Source organism: Myotis daubentonii, chromosome 8 (genome assembly GCF_963259705.1).
Source record: "Myotis daubentonii chromosome 8, mMyoDau2.1, whole genome shotgun sequence".
Taxonomy (NCBI): Eukaryota; Metazoa; Chordata; class Mammalia; order Chiroptera; family Vespertilionidae; genus Myotis; species Myotis daubentonii.
In genome coordinates this window covers 81,894,102-81,918,431 of record NC_081847.1, presented here as the reverse complement: position 1 = coordinate 81,918,431, position 24,330 = coordinate 81,894,102, and positions in this window count along the sequence as shown.

Below are 24,330 nucleotides of genomic sequence, written 5' to 3'. Positions count from 1 at the left end.
GAGCAAAACTAAATACTATCCTTCTTTCTGATCTTTGCCAATTTGACAGGTAAAATTTTTTTTTGGTTTTAATTTGTTTCCTTTATTACTCCTGAGATTGATAATTTTTATGCATTTATAAGTCATTTATAATTACTATTCTGTATATTGCCTATTTATATTCTTTGCTATTTTTTCTCTTAGAGCATTCTTATTTATAACAACTGTTTGTATGTTAATTATATTAGTCCTTTTTATTTATGTTGTTAGTATTTCCATTTTTATTTGTATTTTATTTAGATACTTTTTTTTAACTTAAAGAAGTTTTACATTTTTATTTGGTTGAATTATTTCTCAGTATTTCTTTTATAATTTCTGGTTTAACACCACGATTAGAAAGTTCTTTTTACCTGAAGTTGTGAATATTAACTTTTAAAGGCAGAATCTGTATAATTTACTTCATTGTATGCCCTGAAATTCCCCATGTAGTTCTAGTGGTTGTTCATCGATTGAGGAGAGGCATACTGATGAACATACACATATAGTTCAGGCAGATGATTAGACCCCATTCTTTGTTCTTTCTGATGAGAGTTCTCTTTATTATATATATTCTTTATGTTTATCTTCTAATCTATGACTACAGGTAGGCTTATTAAACAAATTCTCCTAAGAAATGTTGCACTGTTTGAAGAGAAGGGTTAGTGCAGAGTTGTTTTATTATTACAAGATGGATTGTTTCATATTTGTGTGTGTGTGTGTGTGCGTGTGTACCTATATAAGCACATGCACACAAATATATACACTCACCCACCCTTAAACTTATACTTTTTCCTCAATGTTAACTCGAATGTTTTTGTGTTTTTAAGAATGTTGAAAATTCATTTATGTTAATCACCTTCATTGATTCCCCTATTAAATGTAGGCTTTATGTGGATAGTCATTTGTATTATTTAATAAACATTTATAATTATCAATAACATAGTAATTTATTAAGCACCTTTACTCTGTAAGTTACTATATAGGAAGTAATAGAGATAAACTCTATATAACTGTCTGGATGCAAGGATGAAATATATTGAAGAAGGAAGGGACTAGGGTTTTGAAGCCACTGCAGTGGTCAGGGTAAGAGGCGATGAAGGCCTGGGCCATCCCATTGGCCATGCCCAAGTGAAAGTGGAGGGGAGGCAAGCAGGACCTGTGCTGCAGAGAGAAGAGTGGCAGGACCATTAGGAGATCCATTCTAAGGCAGAGGGAATCAGGCCCATATGGTAGGGAAAGAAAAATCATTCCATCAACAGGTAATAAGGGTCATAAAAAGAAAGGTGTAGTGAAAAGATGAGTTTATTTTTTGATGTGTTCAATTGAATGAAAATAATGCACATTTGCGTAAAGGGTGGTATGTGTTTGTCTTCCCAATGGTGAGTCTGGCTTTTAGCATTCAGTGTCACACAAGAGGAAGCAAATTCCCTACAGTTCTTGAACATGCATACAACATTAAAAAGGAAACCTTCATGAAAGTATTGCCTGTGAGAGTAAAAGAGGAATTTTCCGAGAGGAATAAAAGAAAAAAATCACTTTCAAATTAAAGGCATAGTGTGTGTGAAGAAAAGGATGAATGAAATAGTGTAACTACTCAGAGCTACGAGTAATTCAGTGTTTATAAAATCAAAAGTAGGACCAAGAGAGTTTTGAGAGATGCAACTTGGCAGTCATATGCTTCAGATGTCTGCACCACATGGTGGACCTTGAGTCATCAAATGGCAGAAAGCAGTAATAAACAGCTTCTCAACCCTTCAGTGAAATATAACTATTTCTTGTGTCACACTACAAAAAATGGAGTTTATTAGTTTCAACAGCTAATATTAGATAACAAGTACCCACTTCATAAAGTTCTTTTAAGTTTAAAACTGATAACACATGCTAAATATTTAGTATATTGCCTAGCACCAGCACACAATAACTGCATAGCAGTTAATGACAATTATATATTTAAATAAATTATATAGAGAGATACTTGCATATAAACCTGGCTGTCAATTATCCCTTCTTGGACAACTGAGAGATGGACAATCCAGTGCTCACTACTCACCTTCTCCCCATAGTCTGAGTTGGAAATCCTTCCTTTGCTATCACACTTCACTGGAATCTTGCTCATAACACTCACCACCCTATATTGCACCCATTTATTGACTCATATGGGATCCACTCCAAGTAGAATGGAATGCTCTATGGATGGACATTGCATTTTGTCTATCTTTATATCCTTAGGGTTCAGCGTAAAATATGGTATGAAGAGCAGGCAATAAATATGTGTCAGGTTAGTAAATGACTTATAAACATACGGTGGTCGACTTAGACGAAAGCATAAAGATCAGTAGTCAATTCAACTCCTTTTTCTTTAAGATAAAGAAACTGAGTAGAGATGTTAAATAATTTTCCCAGTGTCATCTAGCTAGTTAGTGAAAGAGCTTAGAATTGAACCCATTTTTTTTGAAATGCAGTTCCCACTATATTACACACTTCCTCCATTGAATTGGATAACAAAGGATATTTCAACAAAATAATCAGTGAGATTTTGCTCACTCTGAAGTTTTCTGTGAGGCACAGTAATAACTCTTAAAGTTCACAAATTTCCAGGAAGAGGAAGGGGCAGCTTACAGAAAACCACAGACAGGAATTGAGCAGGGAACTTATCATGAAGCTCAGCAGCCTAGTGTGTGCACCTGCAGTGGGGCATCAAAGAGACTCATAAAACCACAATAGGACTCTTTTTTCTTTTTTTTCTGAGAGTTAGTTTCTGCTGGGGGTTATGAGGAATGAAATAGCTTCCAGGAGAGACTGCTCAGGCTAATGAAACTGTAGAACCCAAGCCGAATTTGCCACAGAGGGAGGGGCTGTGACAGTTTTGTCAGTGCACAGCTGTGGCAGGAGGCTTTGAAGGGAAGAAACAAAATTAAGAAACAACAACATTCTCTCTTTACCACCAAGCCCCACTGATTTCAAATCTGCTCAATGAGAGTGCAATTTGAGAAACATCTGGCACACTGGGGAGATATGAGAACCAGAACAGAGAGAAGTGAACCTGGGAACACACCTGGTGGGGCCCACATGTGATTAGGTCATGATGCGTTATGTGTCCAAATAGACGGCCTCAAAGACAGACATACACTCTCAAGGTCTCTTAATCTCAAAGCCAGAATCCTAGAGGTAGAAGTAAGAAACCTATCTTTTCTCGCCACACACACATAACACATGTGCATGCATGCGTAAGTACACATGTACATATGCACTGGCCAACAATGCAAGGAAAAGAGAAAAAGGATAAGAAAATAAGATGGTCCTATTATGCTAAAGATAGGAAAGACCTTTTAATTGAGTGAATTATATGGCAAATAAAAGTGAATAGTGGAATTTTGAGAGAAAAGAAAATGGTGACATACATACTACTAATGCATTGTGAATTTTGTTTTTTAAGATGTCCAAGTAGAAAAACTTATAGTATGCTGTTGTGGTAGAAGTAATAAAAGGCAGGACAAACCAATGAATAAAAGCTCATGATTTAGATTCAGAGCCCACACTCTTTATCTCTGCTTCTGCTTTAAATTTAACTTAATTCCCCGAGAACGGAAACTCCCTTTGAAAGTCAGATTCCATTGAGGTATGTGCCCAAACCTATAGAAATAGATCTTTCATGTTTTCTAGACTGCCATGTTCCTTTCTTTCTCCAAAGGCTAATAATTTGTTTATGTTTTTTTACTACCACTAGTTACTACTATGTAATACTAGGGGCCTGGTGCACGAATTTGTGCACCCATGGGGTCTCTCGGCCTGACCTGTGGGATTGGGCTGAAACCTGCTCTCCAACATCCCCCAAGGGGTCCTGGATTGTGAGAGGGTGCAGTCCAAGCTGAGGGACCCCACTGGTACACGATCGGGGCCAGAGAGGGATGCCGGAGGTTGGCCAGCCAGGGAGGGACTGCTGGAGGGCTCCAGGGCATGTTTGGCCCATCTCAGTCCTGATTGGTCGGACCCCAGCAGTAAGCTAACCTACTGGTTGGAGCGTCTGTCCCCTGGTGGTCAGTGCACGTCATAGCGAGTGGTTGAGCAGCCTTAGCATATCATTAGCATATTACCCTTTGATTGGTTGAACAGATGACAGGACAACTGGACACTTAACATATTAGGCTTTTATTATATAGGATAGAGACAAACTGAAGTAGATCATGGTTCCTAACTCCTTTAAAATTAGAGAACTCTCATCTAAAATTTAGTACCACCTGCAGACTTTTGAACCTAGGAAGGCTAAAATCTGAGGCCTTCAAGGAAATAATTATTTTAGAATGTCTTCTTAACCCTGGCGCGCACGCGTGCGCGCGCGTGTGTGTGTGTGTGCGTGTGTGTGTGTGTGTGTGTGAGAGAGAGAGAGAGAGAGAGAGAGACCACAGAAATGTTTGGATTCCTTTATGATGCTTACTATGTATGTTTGAATCTACTGCTGTCTTAAAACTGAATTCATTATTTTATTCTGCTTTGTTCTTTGCTTCAGTTGTTGGCTCTGCTGACCTCCAACTCTGAGTTCTTGGTTTTGCTTAAATTTATGACATAAGCTGTTCATTGGAACCCATTGTTTTCTCTCTGGTACAGATTATTCTTAGTTGTTTTCACAAGGAGGGAAGAAATAAGTAGAAATTTAATACTAAAGATCTAATCCAAACACTCAACCTTGTCTAGTCACGTGGCATGACCACAGGAAGGTTTATGGGAGATAATGTCTAAAGCAAACAGGGGACAAATCCATGGCTTATTATTATACAGCTGTAGCCCATACTTCATCAGCTGGGTTGGGCCATGTCTGAGGCCTCAGTAGTAAGGATGAAAAACAACCATTCTGGTCCCCTTCCCTGAACCTTGATAATTTAATGCTCCAACAAAGAGAAGCAGCAGCAGACAAAGTGCAGGGAAAAGCTCCCAAGACATGTAAGTGTTTCTTCCCAAAGTATCAGCAGCTGGCCTAGCCATCCACTGCCTGCCCTTTTCACCTCAGTCCTCATCCTGATATGGTTAGATATTTTAAGTGCCAGAAGACATCACTTCTAGGAGGCATCGCAGACCAGTTTTATGTCAATCCCCAACATATTTCTAAAAAGCAGATTCCCCCCCCCCCCAAAAAAAAAGAAAAAAAGAGAAAGACTAAATGGCAGATTCCACAAAGAACACCACACCTAATAAGGCAAGAGGTTTTCTGCTTTGTTTCTTTTGTTTTTACCTTTCATGATGTCATAAGCTCTGGGGCTTGGCTGGCACCAAGGTGGAAAGATGTTGTTGGACTTAAAACTATGTTAGCATTTCTCCTTTCCAGAGCTGCGTCTGGTATGGGTCTTGAACTCCTGCTGATGAGTGGATTGCACTAGTGCTATGAACTAAGACCAGGTTCATACAACAGCGGTAGTTTGAAGATGCTATAAACTGAAGACTTTGTACCATATTACTCATGTTCTCCTTTATGGTGCTGGCCATGTATTGGGAACATATTTGAGTTTGACCCGAGAGCAAGGGGAATTTCAGATGAGGAGAAAGTGTCAAAAAAGTCAATATATAAATTAATGTTTTTGCAATCTTTAAAAAAGAAAATTCTTTTGGAAAAAGAAACCAGTAACTAAACCTCAGAATGTGCAAGTGGGTGATTCATATATTCCATAGAGTGAAAACGTTAAATTCTGAAAGCCTTTAGGCTGTGATTTTCTTGTCTCCCCCCTGTAACTTAAAATAGATGGAGGGAAAAGACAGCCGAGAGGAGGGGGATTAAATGAATCAAGAGGGGGACTGTCAGAACTGCTATAAAGTCCTCAGGAAGGCGGTAGCAGTAAGGAAGAGGAAAAAGGCTACAGTCGTAAAGATGATGGCATTTGTGAAGCAGTGGAAAGAAATGTCAGGAGAGGTGCTTTCTAAATGTGAATAATATAGGACTTAGACATTTCACATTCTAGATTACTTTATTGGTTCAACCAATCCACCTGGTACTAAATTTTGCATGTGCAAATAATTGGGTGCTTCAATGCAAAGCCCTTAAAAGCTCAGGTAACCCATTTATGCTATTATTCTCTATCCATCAAGAAGTATTATTATTATTATTTTTAGAATGGGCTAAGTATGTTTTATAACATTAGCTTCAGAGTTTATCAACATTTTATAATCCTCTAAGACAGTGGTTTCCTAGCCTAGTTGAGTATTTGGATTGCTTAGGATTTTTTAATTTTTTAATATAAGTTCCCAGGGGCTATCCAAAATCTACTGCATCTAGAATTCAGAATTTTAGAGGTGATATATCTGGGAATATATGACATGAAGATCTGATACATTTGGGAACCATAATTCTGAAGCAATGTAAATAAATTAATTTATTAATCAATAATTTTCTAATCTAAAAAGACAAAATTGTATTCAATAATTACCACTTAAATATCGAAAAATTAAAAAATAAACATGATATATATATATATATATATATATATATATATATATATATATACACATACACATTTAGTTTATTGTTTGCCTGATGGTAAGGTGCATATTATCATAAGACCAGTTTTGGTTAAAATAGGTTTCAAAATAATATCCTTTGAAAAAAGGCAATTGGGTTTGAATAAAAGAGATAAAAATAGAATCTGTAAATTGAAATGAAAAGGGAAAAGCAGAACCACTGGACTAGAAATGAGAAGAAATGTGCTCCATGTCATTATTAAACTGGGAAATTACTTTACAGCTCTTCTGTAAAATAAGTCAATTGGATTTAAAAAATCTCTAAGTCTCTTCAAATTCTGATTTTTGATAACTGCACGAATCTAGAGTTGATTGCATTTTAGAGACAGCATATAGTGGAACAATTTGATATCTGAGTATACAGTAAGTGCCTTTTTGTCTTAACTTTTATCACTAAGCATGGAGGGACCTGGAGAGTATTGTGCTAAGCAAAATAAGCCATTCAGAGAAAGATAAGTATCTCATGATCTCACTCATATGTAAAATCTAATGAACAAAATAAACTGATGAATAAAATAGGTCCAGAGACATAGAAGTATGGAAACAATCTGTTGAATCTTAGAGGGAAGGCAGGGCTAGGTGGGAAGAGATTAACCAAATAATTTATATGAATATATGCATAACCCATGTACACAGACAATAGTGTGGTAAAGGCCTAGGGCAAGGGCAAGCTAGAAGGAGACAATGGGGAGAAAAAGAGGACATATGTAATACTTTGAACAATAAAGATAAAAAAAAAGAAAGGACAAGACATTTTGCCTCAGAGCTTCTAAATCCTTAAAAAAAGAATTAACATCCCCTTTCTTTGTTATAAAAGGTGGTGATTCTTTACATTCCATTAAGCTTGGAACTAAAAGCCCATCAGGAAAGCTAATCTATTTATTAGCTAAAAGTCCTTTAAAGATTCTGTTTTCAGTCTTATGGATTTTCACATTTAATTTACATGTGCACTTTTTACTGTTAGACTACAGTAATAAATATAATGGATCACACAGTTTTTTAATATATTCTTCTTATTTTGATTTCAGAGAGAAAGGGAGAGGGAGAGAGAGATAGAAACATCAATGATGGGAGAGAATTATTAATTGGCTGCCTCATACACGCCCCTCCCCCGTCCCCTCCACCCCGTTGAGCTCACAACCTGGGCATGTGCCCTTGACTGAATTGAACCCAGGACCCTTCAGTCTGCAGGCCAATGCGCTATCAACTGAGCCAAACCAGCTAGGATGAAAACTTCTTTTTAATAAATGGGTTTAAAAGTACAGAATAGCCATAAAAATTTTGTTACGTACTTTGCACCCATATATGAAAAAATTTCAAGTAGAATCGGATAAAATATAAAAAATTAAGGCCAAAGAGGTGCAATATGAAAGGTGAATTATTTTATAATCTTTAGGTATGCAAACCTCTCTCACTTGATTCAAACCTAGAAACAATAAAAGAAAAATTCTAATAGAAAAAGTAATAAGGAATTACATGGTAAAAGCACCAGGAGCAAAGTCAAAATACAAATGACAAATGAGAAAATATTTCAAAGTTGCATTAAAGAAAATCTCCCTAAAATATAAAATGTTCTAAAAGAACAGAGATGAAGAAAACCCCAAACCCAGTAGGAAAAAAATAGAGAATGGGTATAAACATGAAGTCCAGAGGAAAAATAGAAGTGTTCTTAAACACATAAAAAATACATTTTTATTTGAATTAATAAGAGAAATGCAGAAGACTACTTGGAAATACTACTTCTATTAAATTAGCAAAACCAGCATTATTGGGTGGAATTTCACAATATAAAACAAAAATTATATGTGTACTTTTCTTTTTACTCATAAAACCCACTTCTTTAGGAATCTGTCCTGAAGATACACATCAACAAGCACGAAAGTACATATGCACAAATTTGTTCTCTGTTGAGCAGTAGGGAATGTTTAAATGAACTCAATACTGCTGCACAATAGAGTACCATGAGATCTTAGAACATGAGGAGGATTATCTCTGTGCTGATTTGCAATGATCTTCAGTATATTATTAAAGGAACAAAGCAAGGCTCAGAAGAGTGTTCATACAGTAATTCCATCATGTAAGCCATTGGTTCTCAGTTGGGATGATTTTGCCCTCCAGGGGATATTGGACAATGTCTGGAGATATTTTTGGTTGTCATAACTGGGAAGGTGCTACTGGTCTTTAGTGGGTACACATCAGGGATGTTGACAACAAATCAATACAACAAAAGAATTAAAAATGTAGCAATCAGATCTTGGTTTTGTTGCCAAAGGAATCAAGGATTTTTTTGGAAAGTGGATGATACTAGGTCTAAGATAGGACAAATATAGAGTCTGGAATTTCTTCCTGTGCTAGAAAGCAGAGGTGCACCCAGAATCTAGTAAGCATGCCAAGAGGAGCTTCCATTGACCTATATGGTAAAATGTGACCATAAAGAGTTGCATGAAAAGAATGTTTACAATTGACTGTATAACATTTAATATGTATTTTCATTTAGTATTACCGAGTCAGAGATAGAGTCGAGACAGAAATGAGGAAGGGAAAAAAGCATATTTTATCACCATTAGCAGGGATAGTTATACTAAATCCTTGTTCAGGAAAAGAAGAAGAGGAAGAAAGAGGAGGAGGAGGGGAGAAGGAGAAAATCCTTTAAAAGAAGATAAACATTTATCTAGTCATTTAAGAGAAATAGGAATTCATCCTTAGTTGATATATTACTCAGCTCAGGCTGCTATAACAAAATGCCATAGACTAGTGAGCTTAAACAGCAGAAATTTATTTTCTCCCAGTTCTGGAAGCTGGAAGGTAAAGATCAGATTTCCGACATGGACATTTTCTGGGGAGTGATTTCCCCTTAGGTTGCTGTGCATTCAAGCAGTGTGTCCTTTAACAAAAACATCTTTATAAAAAAAGGGGGGAGGGGACCTATGTAATACTTCCAACAATAAAGAATTATTTATTAAAAATGATCTTTATTCTTGAAAGTATTACAAATGTCCCCCATTTATTCCTCCATTTATCCCCTCCACCCAGATCCCTCCCCCCAGACCTTCACCACCTTATTTTTTGTGTCCATGGGTTATGCATATATGCATACAAGTTCATTGGTTAATCACTTCCCACACCCCCTACCCCCTTCTCTCTGAGATTCCTCATCTGTTCCATGGCTAGTATGGTTCAGTGGATAGAGTGTCAGCCTGCACAGCAAGGGGTCATGGGTTTGATTCCTGGTCAAGTGGGGCACATCCATGTTTCTCTCTCTCTACCCCTCACCCTCTGTCCCCTCCCTTCCACTCTCTCTAAAAATCAATGGGAAAAAATATCCTCGGGTAATGATTTAACAACAACAACAAACACCCCAAGAGCAAGCAGTGTCTCTTCTGATGAAAACACTAATCCCATCATGAGGGCCCACTCTCATGACTGAATTTAACCTTAAAACCTCTCAAAAGCCCATATCCAAAGAGCATAACATTGGTGAGCTAGGTCTTGACATATAAGTTTTGGGGACATGCATTCAATATGAAACAGTTGATAAGGGAAGGTTTTCTTTGCAGAAGAATACCATTTAATGCAGTTGAAGAAATAATAGAATGAGAAAAATCGCCTTTCAGCAAACTCCAAAGAAATAATTGATTTAGCAAGTATCATCAATGGTTGCTAAAATGATTAGGTGGAAGTTTTTGGAAAACAGGAAATTTGCAAAGGTCAAAGTTTCACCCCAATAATTATTAGGTGCAAAAAAATATATTATTAAGATAAAGACATTGGTGTTTGTGATTAAGGAAATGATCAAACTTAGTATTGCTAATAATTGGCAGTCTTATATATGCATCTTGATATGATATAATACGTTATTCACACCTAAAGTATTATTGTAAAAAATATTTAATCAAGCTTTTAGACCTAACTGCAATTTTAAAGAAATGTAGATGATATAATAATAAGTTAACAACAAAACAATGAAGTAACTCTGGAATGTGGAGCTGATTATAAGAAAATGACCTACTATCTTGGTAAGGAAAAATGATTTTATGCATTCTGGTTTAAAAAGTATTAATAATCAAATTGGGAAACTATTTGAAAACATCGAATATGGACAAAACATTAGATCACTGAGAAATATTTTTTATTCCTTTAAATGTGGTATTGCTATTGCAGTGATATAAAATGATGTACTTAATTTTAGGGAAGTGCTTAGTAAGTATTTAAGAGAGTAAGTATCACAATATCTGCAATTTCTTTCAACTGGCTTAATCTTTAGCGATGCACACATAGGTAAAGCAAATATGGTCAAATGTTAACTTTAATTTTTAAGTTATATCATCACTTTAAAATGTCTATATGTTTAAAATTTTTTGGGGAAAATACCAGAAAGAATAATACAGTGATGGTCTAGTAGGGCACACTGGGGACTTCCGATTAAGATAAGAGTGGTATACACCTGTATAATCTTCCTGTCACTTAACCACAGACACATAGGAAGTGTGTGTGTGTGTGTGTGTGTGTGTGTGTGTGTGTGTGTGTGTGTGTGTAAAATGCATAAAGATAAAATCCCTTATAACTGTCATGGGTATGGTCATAAAAGAATATGTGGCTTAGAAAGAAAGAGCTGCATCTAAAACAAACAAGTAATAACAAACAGGAATAACAAAATATGTATACAACAACAAAAGGGAAATAAAATATGCAGAAGAACACTACCATAAAATCCTCTCTAAGACCAAGGTCCATAAGTTAAGTACCTTTGTCTTCTTCTATGTAATTTATTGTTTCAGGTTTTATATTTAGGTCTTCGATCCATTTTGATTTAATTTTGCAACAACATGGATGGATCTTGAGAATATCATGCTAAGTGAAATAAGTCAGAAGGAGAAAATCAAATACCATATGATTTCATTCATATGTAATGAGATATAAAATGGAAAGCAAGAAATAAACAAACAAGACAGACAATAAAAATTCATAGACACAGACAACAGTATGGTTTCCAGTGGGAAGGGGGCGTGAGGAGAGTCAAAGAAAAAGGTAAAGAAGGTCAAATATATGGCAATGGAAGATTTGACTTTGGGTGGTAAGCACACAATACAACATACAAGTGATGTGTTATAAAATTGTACACTTGAAACCTATATAATTTTATTAACCAATATCATCCCCATAAAATTAATACAAATTTTGAAAAAGAGTTATAGAACAGCTTATGAGAGACTCAACATGCAGAACATAGTAAAGGATACATTAAACCTGTTGTAACCCAGAAAGGAGGGATTATAAAGGATAAATTTTAAAACATTTATAATCTTAGTTTTTGTATAAAAAGTACCAAAGTACTGAATTTTATTAGAGACATTTTCTGAGTTTATTTAGCTGAGCACATGGTTTTTCTCTTATATATTAAAGTGATGGATTACACTCATGAATTTTCTCATACTCTTGAAAAAAACTTATTTTGTCATTATACATCTTTTATATTTTATTTAGCATTTTTGTTTCTTTATCCTTAAAAGAAATACCTTACATTTCCCATGTTTATTTCTTTTTTTTCTGTAGCTTAAATATCAAATTGGTATAAGCATCATAAAATAATGTGGCAGCTTTTCATTTTTTCTTTCCTCTAAAGAAATCTGTAAGAAATAGAGAATATTTGTGTATTGGAGGTTTGGTAAGAACACTCTATAAAACCATCTGAGCCTACCCAATGTCTCTTTACAGAAGAGAAATATAAACTTATGAGTCACAAGCAGACTCAGGTATATATGGGAAGTAAGTTTACTAAATTTTTATGATGTATAACACATATACGGAGGGTTTATATATAATGAATGTAAATATCAATGAATCATCACACACCAGTATAACTGTCACTTGGGTCAGGAAATTTAACTTTATATTTGAAATCAGTGTCCTGCTTTGACAACAATTTTAATAATTTCTTTACTGTGTGTTTCCTGGTGATGTATTCTCTTAGAATACTTTTTGTTTGTTTGAAGTAATATTAGCTCATGTTTAAAGATATTGTTGTTGGTGAATTACAGTTTTGAAGCCATTTCCTTCCTGTATTTTAAGACTGTAACTCAATTGTCATTTTGCTTCCATTGTTTTGGGTTCAAAGTTGGCTGTAAGTTTTATTATTGGTACTTTTAAGAAGCTACTCTGGATGCTTTCAAAATCTCTTTTTGTTTTTGTGTTTCAGCCAAATGTCTATTCCTTTATGTTTATTAGTCTTGGGGTTTATAAGGCCTCTTGAATTTGTCGTATGGTGTCTTACTAATGAGTTTTGATAATTTCTCAGAGGATAGCTCTTCATGTATTGCTTACGCCCTATTCTTTTTCTCCGTTCCTTCTGGAACTCTACCCATTTATTGGGCCCTTTCACTATATGAATTTTCTCTTCATTTTCTGTCCCTTTGTCTTTCTGAACTTTATTCTTCATATATTATTTGACTCACCTTTCAGATTATGAATTTTCTTGTGAGCTTGGACTATGTGCTTTCAAACACATCTACTGAGTTCTTGGTTGTTACTGTATTTTTAGTTCTAGGATAGTAATTTTTAGTAGTTTTATTGTTTTGGCTAAAGGTCTTAATCTTGCTTTTATCCTCTTGAATATATTAAGCATATTCTTTCCTTATCCTTTTTTAAAGCTTCAATGAGGTACAGTAGATATAAAAAAACAACAACTGTGTATGTTTAAAGTATAAAATTTATGAGCTTGGACATATGCATACTCCCATAATATTATCACCAACATCAAGGTAATCTATATATTCTTCTTATGTTTCTTAGAAAGTTAATAGAGATTGTGCTTTAGCAAAATAAAGGATTGAACCAAGTGATGAAGATATTGGATGCAGGAAGTGAGAGATTCAGCACAGAAGATAAAGGAAAGTCCTAGGAAGACAACTATACCACACACACCTATGGTAACAGGATAAATAGAAGAAGTGAATTGTAGACTGACGGAGGGGTCTGTGGGACAGAAACATCTATCTGGTAGATATTCTGTTGCCTTTGGGAACTTGGAATTTATTTACTGTTCAATCAGTTATGACTTTTTCAAGATCTCTAAATATTTAGGAAAAGTCGTGTTAGTACCATACATAGAAAATGAAGCAGATAAAACCATTGGGGCAGTGGCTTTATGATTTATTAAATGGCTTTTCAATTTGATGGTCATCTGATATTTTGGTAGCTGTACCCTCAATTTCCTAATCCATTAGCTTTCTGATCACAACAGAGATAGAATCAATCTTGGGTGCTTGTTTTGAAGTGAGATTTTGAGTTTTTTTTCTGGATGCTGAGCCTGTGGTCTATTACTTCATTCCTCCTCACAATGGTGTAAGCATGTTAGTCAACTTCTTTTGGCCTAAACCATTTAGTTGCCACTGTTTACTATTGAACCCTGACTGATTCAGAAAGGAAATTCTAGCATACAGATGTCTGGAAACCTGTGGAGAGAGTCAGTTTGGCAGCACATTGTGAATAGGGGAACAGATACGTGCACACTGATCCTTGCTCTCTTAAGGATGAGAAAATGGCCTTAGAAGGGGGAATAGCTATAGCTCTGAGGATGGATATATATATACACTTGACTTTATCTACTTTTTTTCAAATTAGATGCCAAAATATTGTATTTGTTATGCAGTGCCACTAAAGCAGTGCTAAAATAATACGCTATATATTATATTGCCAAATTAAGCACTCATCACAATATTCCCAAAACACAGGAAATCAATGGTCAGAAAGTTAGAAAAATTTGAAATAGGATATCTAACTGTAGCAGAATTTCTTCACAACAATGAAAAATGAACATAAAGCTGAAACCAAAGTAAATTTTCAAGTGGCTCATCTGTTAGGTAAAGAAGGAAAAGTATGTACTGATTTAGAGCTCATTAAATCAGCCAATGAACTGTTTCCAGAGAAAACAAACTTGTTTAATAATGAGAATAGTTGTTCAAGGAGTTGAAGACATTTGGAATAACATCTATAGTCAATTAAGAAAACAAAATACAACATTTAAGTGGTTTTCCTTGGCTCTTGGAGAGTTGAGAGATGTTACTGATACTGCTCAGTTGTTTAGTTGAGAAGTCAATGCTGAGTTTGAAGTGACTGGGGAATTAGTCTCTGGAAATTCTGTTTGAAAGATTTACATGCAATAACTTAAAGAATTTGAGAAAACAAATTCAGTAAAATCTGAAGTGGAATATGCTAAGAGGTGCTACAGCTGATGGTGGCAATAATATGTATTGAGCAGGAAAAGGCATAGTTCTTTTTTAAAATATAAGATACTTAAAGCTTATGGTTATTCATTGTATTATTAATCAGCAGATATCTTTCAGGAGCTATTCAAATCTATTACATGCTCTTGAACTGGTACTGTCCATGATGAATTTCATTGTCTTTGCGTGAATTTAACCATTGTGAATTTTTGTTGGAAGCTAAATATCCTGAACTGCCCTATGTTACTAAAGTTCTATGGCTTATGAGTGGTTTTATTGCAATTCTTTAAACTCAGATTTGAGATTGATTTTTTTTTTCTGAATGAAAAGAACTATCTTCAACTATTATTGTAAAATACTACATGTCTTTGGAAATCAGCTCTGCTGAAGAATTTATAACATGTTTTAAAAATTAATCCTAAAATTACAAGACAAAACAACAATTATATGTGAAATGTATACTAGGGTAAAGTCATTTCCATAACTACTGTTGCCTGAATCATAAATAATTCCAAGCTGCTTTATAAGTTACTTATTCTATTGAAAGTTAAAATAAGCAGTGATATATGTGATCACACCCAAATTTGCATTAGATATATTTTCTGAGCTCAAACTACATTTTTAGCTTTTTCATACCTCAATGCAAGTGCAAATAAAAGTTACATATTTCTAAATACATTTAATAGTACGGTTTTGAAGTTTATACATAACCTTCCTTTAAAGTGATCAACTTATTGTGTAATGATAGGCTAAAAGGCAAATATCAAGAGAAGAATATAATAGAATTTTATAACTTTTTTCTAAATATGCTCAAGTCATGGATTGATATCAGTATTTGGCAGTACCTGTCTGGAATAAGACATTTCCAAAGTTAAAATACATAAAATCTCATTACAGATCATATTAAGAGATGAACTTTTATAATTGATTTGATTAGATGTAACACTAACTTAAAACCAAATTTAAATGCAGTGGTATCCCTCACAAAATACAATTATATTCTTATTAGTAAACCTGCATTACAAAATATATACTAAATTGTTATATTTTGAATTTTGTCAAAAATTGTGGAAACTGTTTTCTCTTATTGTATTCTGCCTGCATAATATCCTCATTTTTGCCTCTAGGTTCACAGAGCCTAAGATGTTTGATATCTTGCCCTTTACAGAAATTTTTGCTGCCTTTTGCTCTAGTGTAGAGTGCATGTGGCTTTCCTTATTCATGTGGACTGAAGTCTGTCTTGAGAGAAGTAGTCTCTCCGAATACAAATTGTGGATGTTTCTAGGAGCAGAAATTCTGTGCAGGCAAATAAAATGAACAGTACTACTCATCTCATTTTAGCTGTGCACAATGTAGTTATTTCACTTGCAAACCAGCCCTGTCTGGAAACCCTAGTTCCCCCCTCCCCCAACCCCCAACACTGAGAAGTGGCAGTATAAGAGAAGCAGATAGGAGAGTCCCTTGACATTTGAACCAGAGGAAGTCATGCTGTGCCCATTTCTCTAAATTCTAAGGTCTGTAAAGTAGATCTGATGCTTCCCTGCCATGTTCCCTCAGGTAACAAGGATAGAAAACAACTGACTTCCAACTACCTGAAGATTGGAAACCAGAGCTGGCTTTCCCCAAGTCCCAGGAAGCTTGAAGTGCCAGAGAATTAATGCTCCCCGGGAGTAACCCTCAACTGATGATCCCATCAGTGGGGTGACTTTGGGACATATAGACCCTAAATCTGTTTTTAAATATCTTTTAAATATTTCTAGTAAAGTGATCTGCAATTTATTTACACAGTTGTATTTAAATGATGGGATGATGCTTTGGTCACTGAGTATGCCATGGATTAATTTAGTTAACTAACTAGTAAAGATCCACATGAACTCATTGCTAACTGAGAATAGTGACTAGCACTCAGGACACTATTTACAAATGAGCCTGTTAAAACTCATGTAGTTGAGATTTTTAATCACTATTTTTCATGGCTTTTGGGTCAGGCTTATAAAAGCTTTTCAAGTCTAACATTAAGAAAAAAAATAATCCCTGTTTTTTTATGATTTTTTTTCTTTACATCTAAATCTTTGATTTAACTGACTTACATTATGGAAAAATAAAGTAGAGAACTGATATTGTTTTCCATAGATGGGTTCTGCAGCTTTTCAGGTGGGCCACAGATAAAATAGTGCATACATACAGAAGCCCACTCATGATTTTCAGAAGAGTGTTGGCCACAGTTCAGAGGAGCTTCAGTTGGCCTTCAGAGTCTTTTTTGTAAAATATATTTTTATTTATTTCAGAGAGGGATGGAGAGGAAGAGAGAGATAGAAACATCAATGATGAGAGAGAATCATTGATTGGCTGCCTCCTTCATGCCTCCTACTGGGGATTGAGCCCACAACCCAGGCCCGTGCCCCTACCGGGAATTGAACTGCTGGATCTGGAATACTTAGAGAGTTCCATGCTGCAGTCCTTTCAACTTGCTGATTTATAATCTTTGAAAAATTCTCTCTCTCTCTCTCTCTCTCTCTCTCTCTCTCTCTCTCTCTCTCTCTCTCTCTCTCTCTCTCTCACACACACACACACACACACACACACACACACACACACACACACACAACTAGAAATTCCCACCTAAGGAAATATAAGGAAGCATTCGGTTCCCCTGTATAAGCACCATGTCAATAGGTGTGAACTATCACCTGGGAGAGAAAAGTGAGGTCAGTGTCCAGGCGTTTCTGACGAACATCTCAGATTCTCATTCTGGAAATCCATTTCTCCTTTTTGTCTCAACAGAATATAGTGACTACAAACTTCCCCCACGGGCATTTAAATCAATTTATTAACTCTATTCAGTTTTAATTATTTTGTTTTCATGTATGTGTACCAGACTGTTTTTACTCTGGTTGCTATTTTTTGTGTTTTTTTCTCTCTCTGATAGTCTAGTTTTCTCTCGTATACCTTTTTTAAAAGATACCTTCTTCATTATGGCTACATGAATATTTCTCTTACACAAACTACATGGGTACCCTTGGCCAACACCTACTCGTGAAGAGTAGAGAGAACTTGAGGAAATCAAAGTAAGGTAATTGTACAGTGCTTGATTTCCAGTTTACAGTCTTAATAGTGAAGCTGTCTGTATTACAGCACTGCAGAGGAGGTATGACAGCATCCCAGGAGCACTGCATCTACCTGGATGACAGAGGGAACCAACTGGTGTGTCCGGAGCTCAGACCCCTTAGGTTAAGGTCTCATTGAGAAGCCAGGACAAAAATGTAGACCCAAATGTAGAAAAAGAGAAACTCTAATCCGGAAGGTTGGGTTGGGGACTTCCCTAACCAGAGCTACCCTTCCGAGGATGGGAGATCAAGACAGACACTATATTGACTAATATCTCTCTGTTTCTGCCCCAAACAGACAGTTTCCAAACAAACAAGCAAACAAAACACACACACACACACACACACACACACACACACACACACACACACAAGGAAACTCAGATGAAGAATGAGTTGTTGGTTATAGTAGATTTGTCCTAACAGAAAAGGGAAAAGTCAGCTAGCTCCCCTGAAACACACTGGCTCAGTATCAGTATCCTAGCAACTGTATCTGAGGCATCCTCCTTCCCTGCCTCCCAGAGAGCCTGTGTCTCCCATCAGGATGCCCCTCCAGCAGACGCCAAGGATGTCATGTCCCACAAAGCTGCCTTCTGCTCTGTACATGGGCTGTGTCTCCTTCACTCAGCCAGAAGTCCTCCTCCATTCATTATATGGTCTCTGTTTTTCCTACCACCACCCCAATTTTTTCTTTAAAATATACTAGTATTTCTTTAAACATATCCAACAAAATATCTTCAAAGAGGTATCCTCTGTCACTATGGCACTTGGGGCTAAGGCTTTGGGTATCTCAGTGGCTTATTCTTAAACAAGAGAAGGGTGGAAGCTTCAGCTTCTATTGAATGCCTGCATTATCCCCTAAAAGAAGGCCCTCCTTGCCCGGCTGGCATGCCTCAGTGGTTGAGCTTTGACCTATGAAGCAGGAAGTCATGGTTCAATTCCTGGTCAGGGCACATGTCCGGGTTGTGGGCTCAATCCCCAGTAGGGGGTGTGCATGAGGCAGTCGATCAATGATGTTCTCTCATCATTGATGTTTCTCTCTCTCCCTCTCCCTTCCTCCCTGAAATCAATAAAAGTATATTTTTAAATAAGAAGGAACTTCATTGTGAGGATGGATTTTCAGGAAGCTTGATTTTTGCCAGTGCTGTTATTGTTATTTCTATCTTCATGAAAGATGCCACAATGGCAGAAGTCTAGTATTAAAATCCTTTGTGGGCCATTCCATATGCAAAACAACTAATTTCTTTGGGTCTAGAAGACTATGTAACTCCTAGGATTTTTGAGATGGCCCAGTAGTAGTTCAAGGCCAAACTATATTAGAAATTAATTTCCAGAAGATATTCTGAAGGTATATGCTAGCTGCTTCCCACTCATACACCTTTTGTGACTTAATTCTGGAGACAAGAAGTCCAAAATCAAGGTGTTAGCAGGGATGTCCTTCTTCTGAAGGTTCTAGATGGAAGTCCTTTCTTCTCTTTCTAGCTTCTGGCAGCTTCAGATGCTCCTTGCCCTGTATCTCCATCACGTCAATCTCTGTTTCTGTCTTTACATGGCATTTTCCTCTTCTCCCTCATCTAACCTTTAAGAAGAAGGTGCCCATATCCTTTGGGATGGGTCTATCTGAAGTCTCTAGGGAATCAGGCAGCTGAAGTACCTCTGGAGCAGAGCAGCACCAGTGGGGACCCTGTCACATGGATGGAAGGTTTAGAATTGCTTACTACAGCAATGAGTGACCTCAAATCTTGAGTCATAGAACTCAGAAAATTTATTGCCTATTATTTGGAAAGAAGTCAGTTTGGGCTAAAAATGTGGATAAAACTGATTTATTATCAGCTCCAGTCTTTACTTCTCATTTCACATAGTCAAGATGTTTGTAGTGAAGCTGGCAATATCACATCTGCAATAAGTCATCTTCCTCCAGGATTGCAGGGCTGTTTTACATGCATGAATTTAGTCTCTCTTCTTACATTCTAGAATTGTAATTTCTGTTCCTTCTTTCAACCCATGTTTTGTCTTTTCTCTTTCTTCAACATTTACACGGTTGTTGATCAGTAAATATTTGAAGATGGGGGAATGAATAAGCCAGAAAAGCTAACTCTGGCTCCTCTTGTGAGCTCCTCTCTATCTTCTCATGGCTTCTCAGAAACACCCACCATAGACCATTGCCGTCCGTGTTCAGGACACAAAGCACTGGGGTTGGCAGATGGTGGAGATATTTCTAGGGTAGGAGATTGCCATTTCCTTAAAAGGCCGGGGCTGCCTGGGCTGATGTGCTCCTCTGCAGGGCTGGCCTGACTGTCCTGCTTTAATTGCATTTCATGCAATACAATCTCTGCTAAGCAGTCACAGTTCAAAGGCCTCTTGACAACAAATGAAATCAGAAGAAGGTAGTGATTTGTCATCCTCCCTCTAACCTGACCCTCATGAAGGCAGCTCATTAATACAAGAAACCACAAAGGAGCCAAAGTCCATGGCCAGCCCTGAGACAGACAGTCAAGGGGCATTAGTAAGTAACCCCCTGGTTCTCTTTATCTCAAAATTCCCCCACTGGCTGGGTGCTGCCTAAAATTCTGCCAGTGAAGGATTAGTAAGTCCTCTATCCCTAGATAAGTAGTTCCTTAAAAAGAAGCTGCTGGTGGGAAGTTAGTAACCACTGTCATTTACATTTTCCTCTGAATTATATTGTCAGTATTGTCAGTACAGAAGTAAACAAGGATAATGAAAGTATGCAGCTATGACCTTCTCAGTCGGGGCAAGAATGAGTCGTATGCCACACAAGTTTTGGGGACATAGGAAGGCAGTGGGGAAGGGACCCTGGGAGTAACACACAAGGCAAGAGGCAAAGAAGATATGCATTTTGGAAGGGTAAGGGGAGAAAATACAGTGAAAGAAAGACAAGGGCATGTAGAGGACACAGCACAGGAAGAGATGAGATTGGAGCAGCACGGTGAGTGCCTTCTATGTATCCCTTTTCATGTACATTTTATTTCATTTAACCTTCACAACTGCACTGTCGGGCTTCATCATCTTTCTACTATATGGATAAGAAACCTAGACTGATAGGAGATTAGCGACTTGGGAAAAGTGGGGCAGGGTAAAAGGTCAAAAAGAGCTGCTTCCATAATAGGCACAAGAGGCCCTGTTTTTAGGCTATACCTTGGGAAAAATTTAAAAACATCTTTCCTTAAAAAATAGATTATTTTGTTTTTAGATTAATATGTAAATATTCCTCTGAACGTAAATATAAATATTAATAGGTAGGGGTAACAGCTTATTATTTGGTCACTTTAGTATAAAAGACTTTGTGATACAAGAGCTGGGGATAATAAGAAAAGTGAGGTTTGATAGAGGAGGGGAAATGGTATGGTCTGGCAAAGCAAGTGTGTGGTTGAGACTGTCTCAGGAAGGGGGTGGCACAGAACTGGGAAGGGGACCACTGCAAAGTGCCTTTGTCTGCATAGTGCCATCTCCTAGATCAGGGCTTTTCAAGTTGTGAGTTGTGACTTAGAATAAATAAAAAGAAAGACTATAAAATAGACTATAAAACTAAATTACACAAAGTAAGGATAAGTCTTATTTCATGAAACCTCACTTTCACTTAAGGATACTTGTTTCGGACACATATACTGGATCATAATGCCACACACATTTCATGGTCAAATTTTAGTGCATATGATTTTGGGTGGAGTTTATTATGTCAGACTGAGCCACACTTTGGATGAATGAGGAGCTGTGGGATGCATTCCAGGAATTTGCATATATGATGAGCCCCACAAGAACCACACTTGAAGTGCTGGTTCTTGGCCCACCTTTGGAGGGAGGCATCTGCTTAAGGACCCACTGCAACTCAGACCTACAGCGTGAAAATAACTACATATATGCCTACCTGGTGGTTAGTTTTAAGAAATTTGAGTGTTAACTATTAACACATGCATTTTACTAAATACTCTCATGGACCTGAGCTTGGCAAAGCTTTTTCACAGGTGTGATGATGGGCAATTTGAGGGTCACCAGAAGATTCTCTCTTAACCAAAATTATCTTTTCTTACTTTACATGTTGCGGGCTCAAAGTACTGACCACACTTCAGATCATTAAAGTCAAGGATCAGCCTTAGCCGGTTTGGCTGAGAGGATAGAGCATTGGCCTGCGGACTGAAGGGTCCCAGGTTCAATTCTGATCAAGGGCACATGCCTGAGTGTGATCTCCATCCCCAGTAGGGGGCGTGCAGGAGACAGCCAATCAATGATTCTCTTTCATCATTGATGTTTCTATCTTGCTCTCCCTCTCCCTTCCTCTTTGAAATCAATAAAAATACATGAAGAAAAAAAGTCTAGGATCAAAGTTGGGGACCATAGGACTAAAGTCTAGTGTAAGGTCTGGATAAAACTAAGAGGTAGGGAGCTAAATAAATGCAGACATGGAGGGCGAATAATGAACAGAGGCAGGAAAGAATGGAGAGAAATGACTATGCTATCTGAAGAACCCGTTTCCTCTTCATCCATCTTCACAATTTACCTGTGTTAAGTTCATTCATTCATGTATCAATTTTGAATGCTATTAATAGTAAGGAATGTGGACTCTGGACTCATTCATCCTAGGTTGCAATCCAAATGCTGTTCCTAAGAAACTCTAGATTTAAATTAACCTTTCTCGATCTGCTAAGAAATGCAATTGGAGATAGTATTAGTACCTTCCTCATGAGGTAGTGAGAAGATGAGGTGAAATCATATGTGTAATATGCATATGGGGGAGTTAGCGTAGCATCCGGGCATATGGTTTGAGCAGACCTTCATGACCACCTTATTAGGGTTAGCATCCCAGCTCCTAAGCCTGTCATACTACTTTTCAGAGTCTAGTGACACCTCCTTTCTGGTGTCATCTCTAGCCACATAGACACTCACTTCTGCCTTTATCCTTCTACCCACCCTCTTCCTGCACCCCCTCCCCCCTCTCTCTCCATCTCTCTCTCCTCTCATTGCCACTTCTTTCATCACTGGGCTTTTTAAAAATCCAGATGAGGCTTTTGACAGCAGGAAAAGCAAGAATTGTGGTTTATGCAAGCAATTTCAACTTAATTCTGGATCCCCAGCAAGGAGGACACAGATGGTGGCTGGATCTCCCTTTGTCCACACCAGCTTGGTGGTTCCTTTACCTCCTCTGCTTTGGCTAGCCTCTGTGCCCCTTCCCCTGGGTTATATAAACCAGACTAATCTTCCTCTAACCTTCCCAAGATCTATGGGGAATTGGTGTGTGGATATCCCACCCTTTCAAGCCTCTCCAGCCTCATCTTCTCCATCCTAGCAAATAGACCGCAGTTTCTTCATGCTCCACTGGCATGAGCTTCACACTCTCAGAAACTTCCAGGAAAGAGGAAGTGCTGGTTACTCAGCTCATGGACCCCCCCTGACTTCAAGGGAAATGCCCAGCACTCAATCCCATTGAGGACTGAAATAGGTCTCTCATACTTTCCAAAACTTACCATCCTGGTTGCAAAATTTACGAAACCAATTTCTATTTCTTGGAACTTTTAAGCAAATTAAGATTTGGTATGCCCATTTCCTAAAAAACTTCCCCTGGGAGTTGGTCATGTGGAATTGGGCATCTGTTTCTCTAACTACAGGGTCCCATCATGGTGATCCATGTATCATCTGCTTAGTCCTCAGATGTGGCCAACAGAGAACGGAGGATAAGAAAAAAGGGGTATTAGTTAATATATTATGTGGAATTCCAAGTGTATATAAGACAAAAACATAGCATATTCATATTTGAATATAGCTCTAGTTTGGCCAGAATACCTGGCAAACAATGGGAAGACCATGATTATTTCTGGAAAGAAGAAATACCCTGAAAACCTTATAAGTGATTTGAGGAGAGAAACTGTCCAGACTTTAAGAGCATCTCAGTCAGCTCTAGGAACTTTGCCATCAGTGGTTGAAGCCAGAGGTTCATGCAAAAGAGCTGATCCCAGAGTTGGTGGTTTTGGAATAATAATGTCAGACTAGGAGCTGCAAGTACTGTAGCCACTGATTAATTAGGGAATTTAGGAAAATACTTCTAGTGTTTCTTGTTCTCAGTTTCCTTTGTCAAATTAACAGTGACAGAGGATAATTGTACATGTCCCTTCAACTTTAAATATTTTACGAGTATCCTGCCCCACCCCCCCTTTTTTTAACTAGTTCTCTGAATTTGAATGAGTTACTAATAACCCACAACCTCAGGAACTCAGATCAATCATGAAGAAGCTGAACTGTATGTTCAAAGCTCTAGTCCTCCATTTATTTATTCAACGACAATATTTTGTGTGTCTAGTAGAACCTTGAAAAAAAAATCTGGGTAGAGATGGTGAATTTTAAGGAATGTAATTCCAAGTTCAGCACTTATTCACCACTTGGATGGGTACAACCTTTGTGCTTTTGTTTCAAATGAGGCTTTCTGATTGAAGGAAATGTGTGTGCCACCCCTCAGTTGTTCCAGTGAC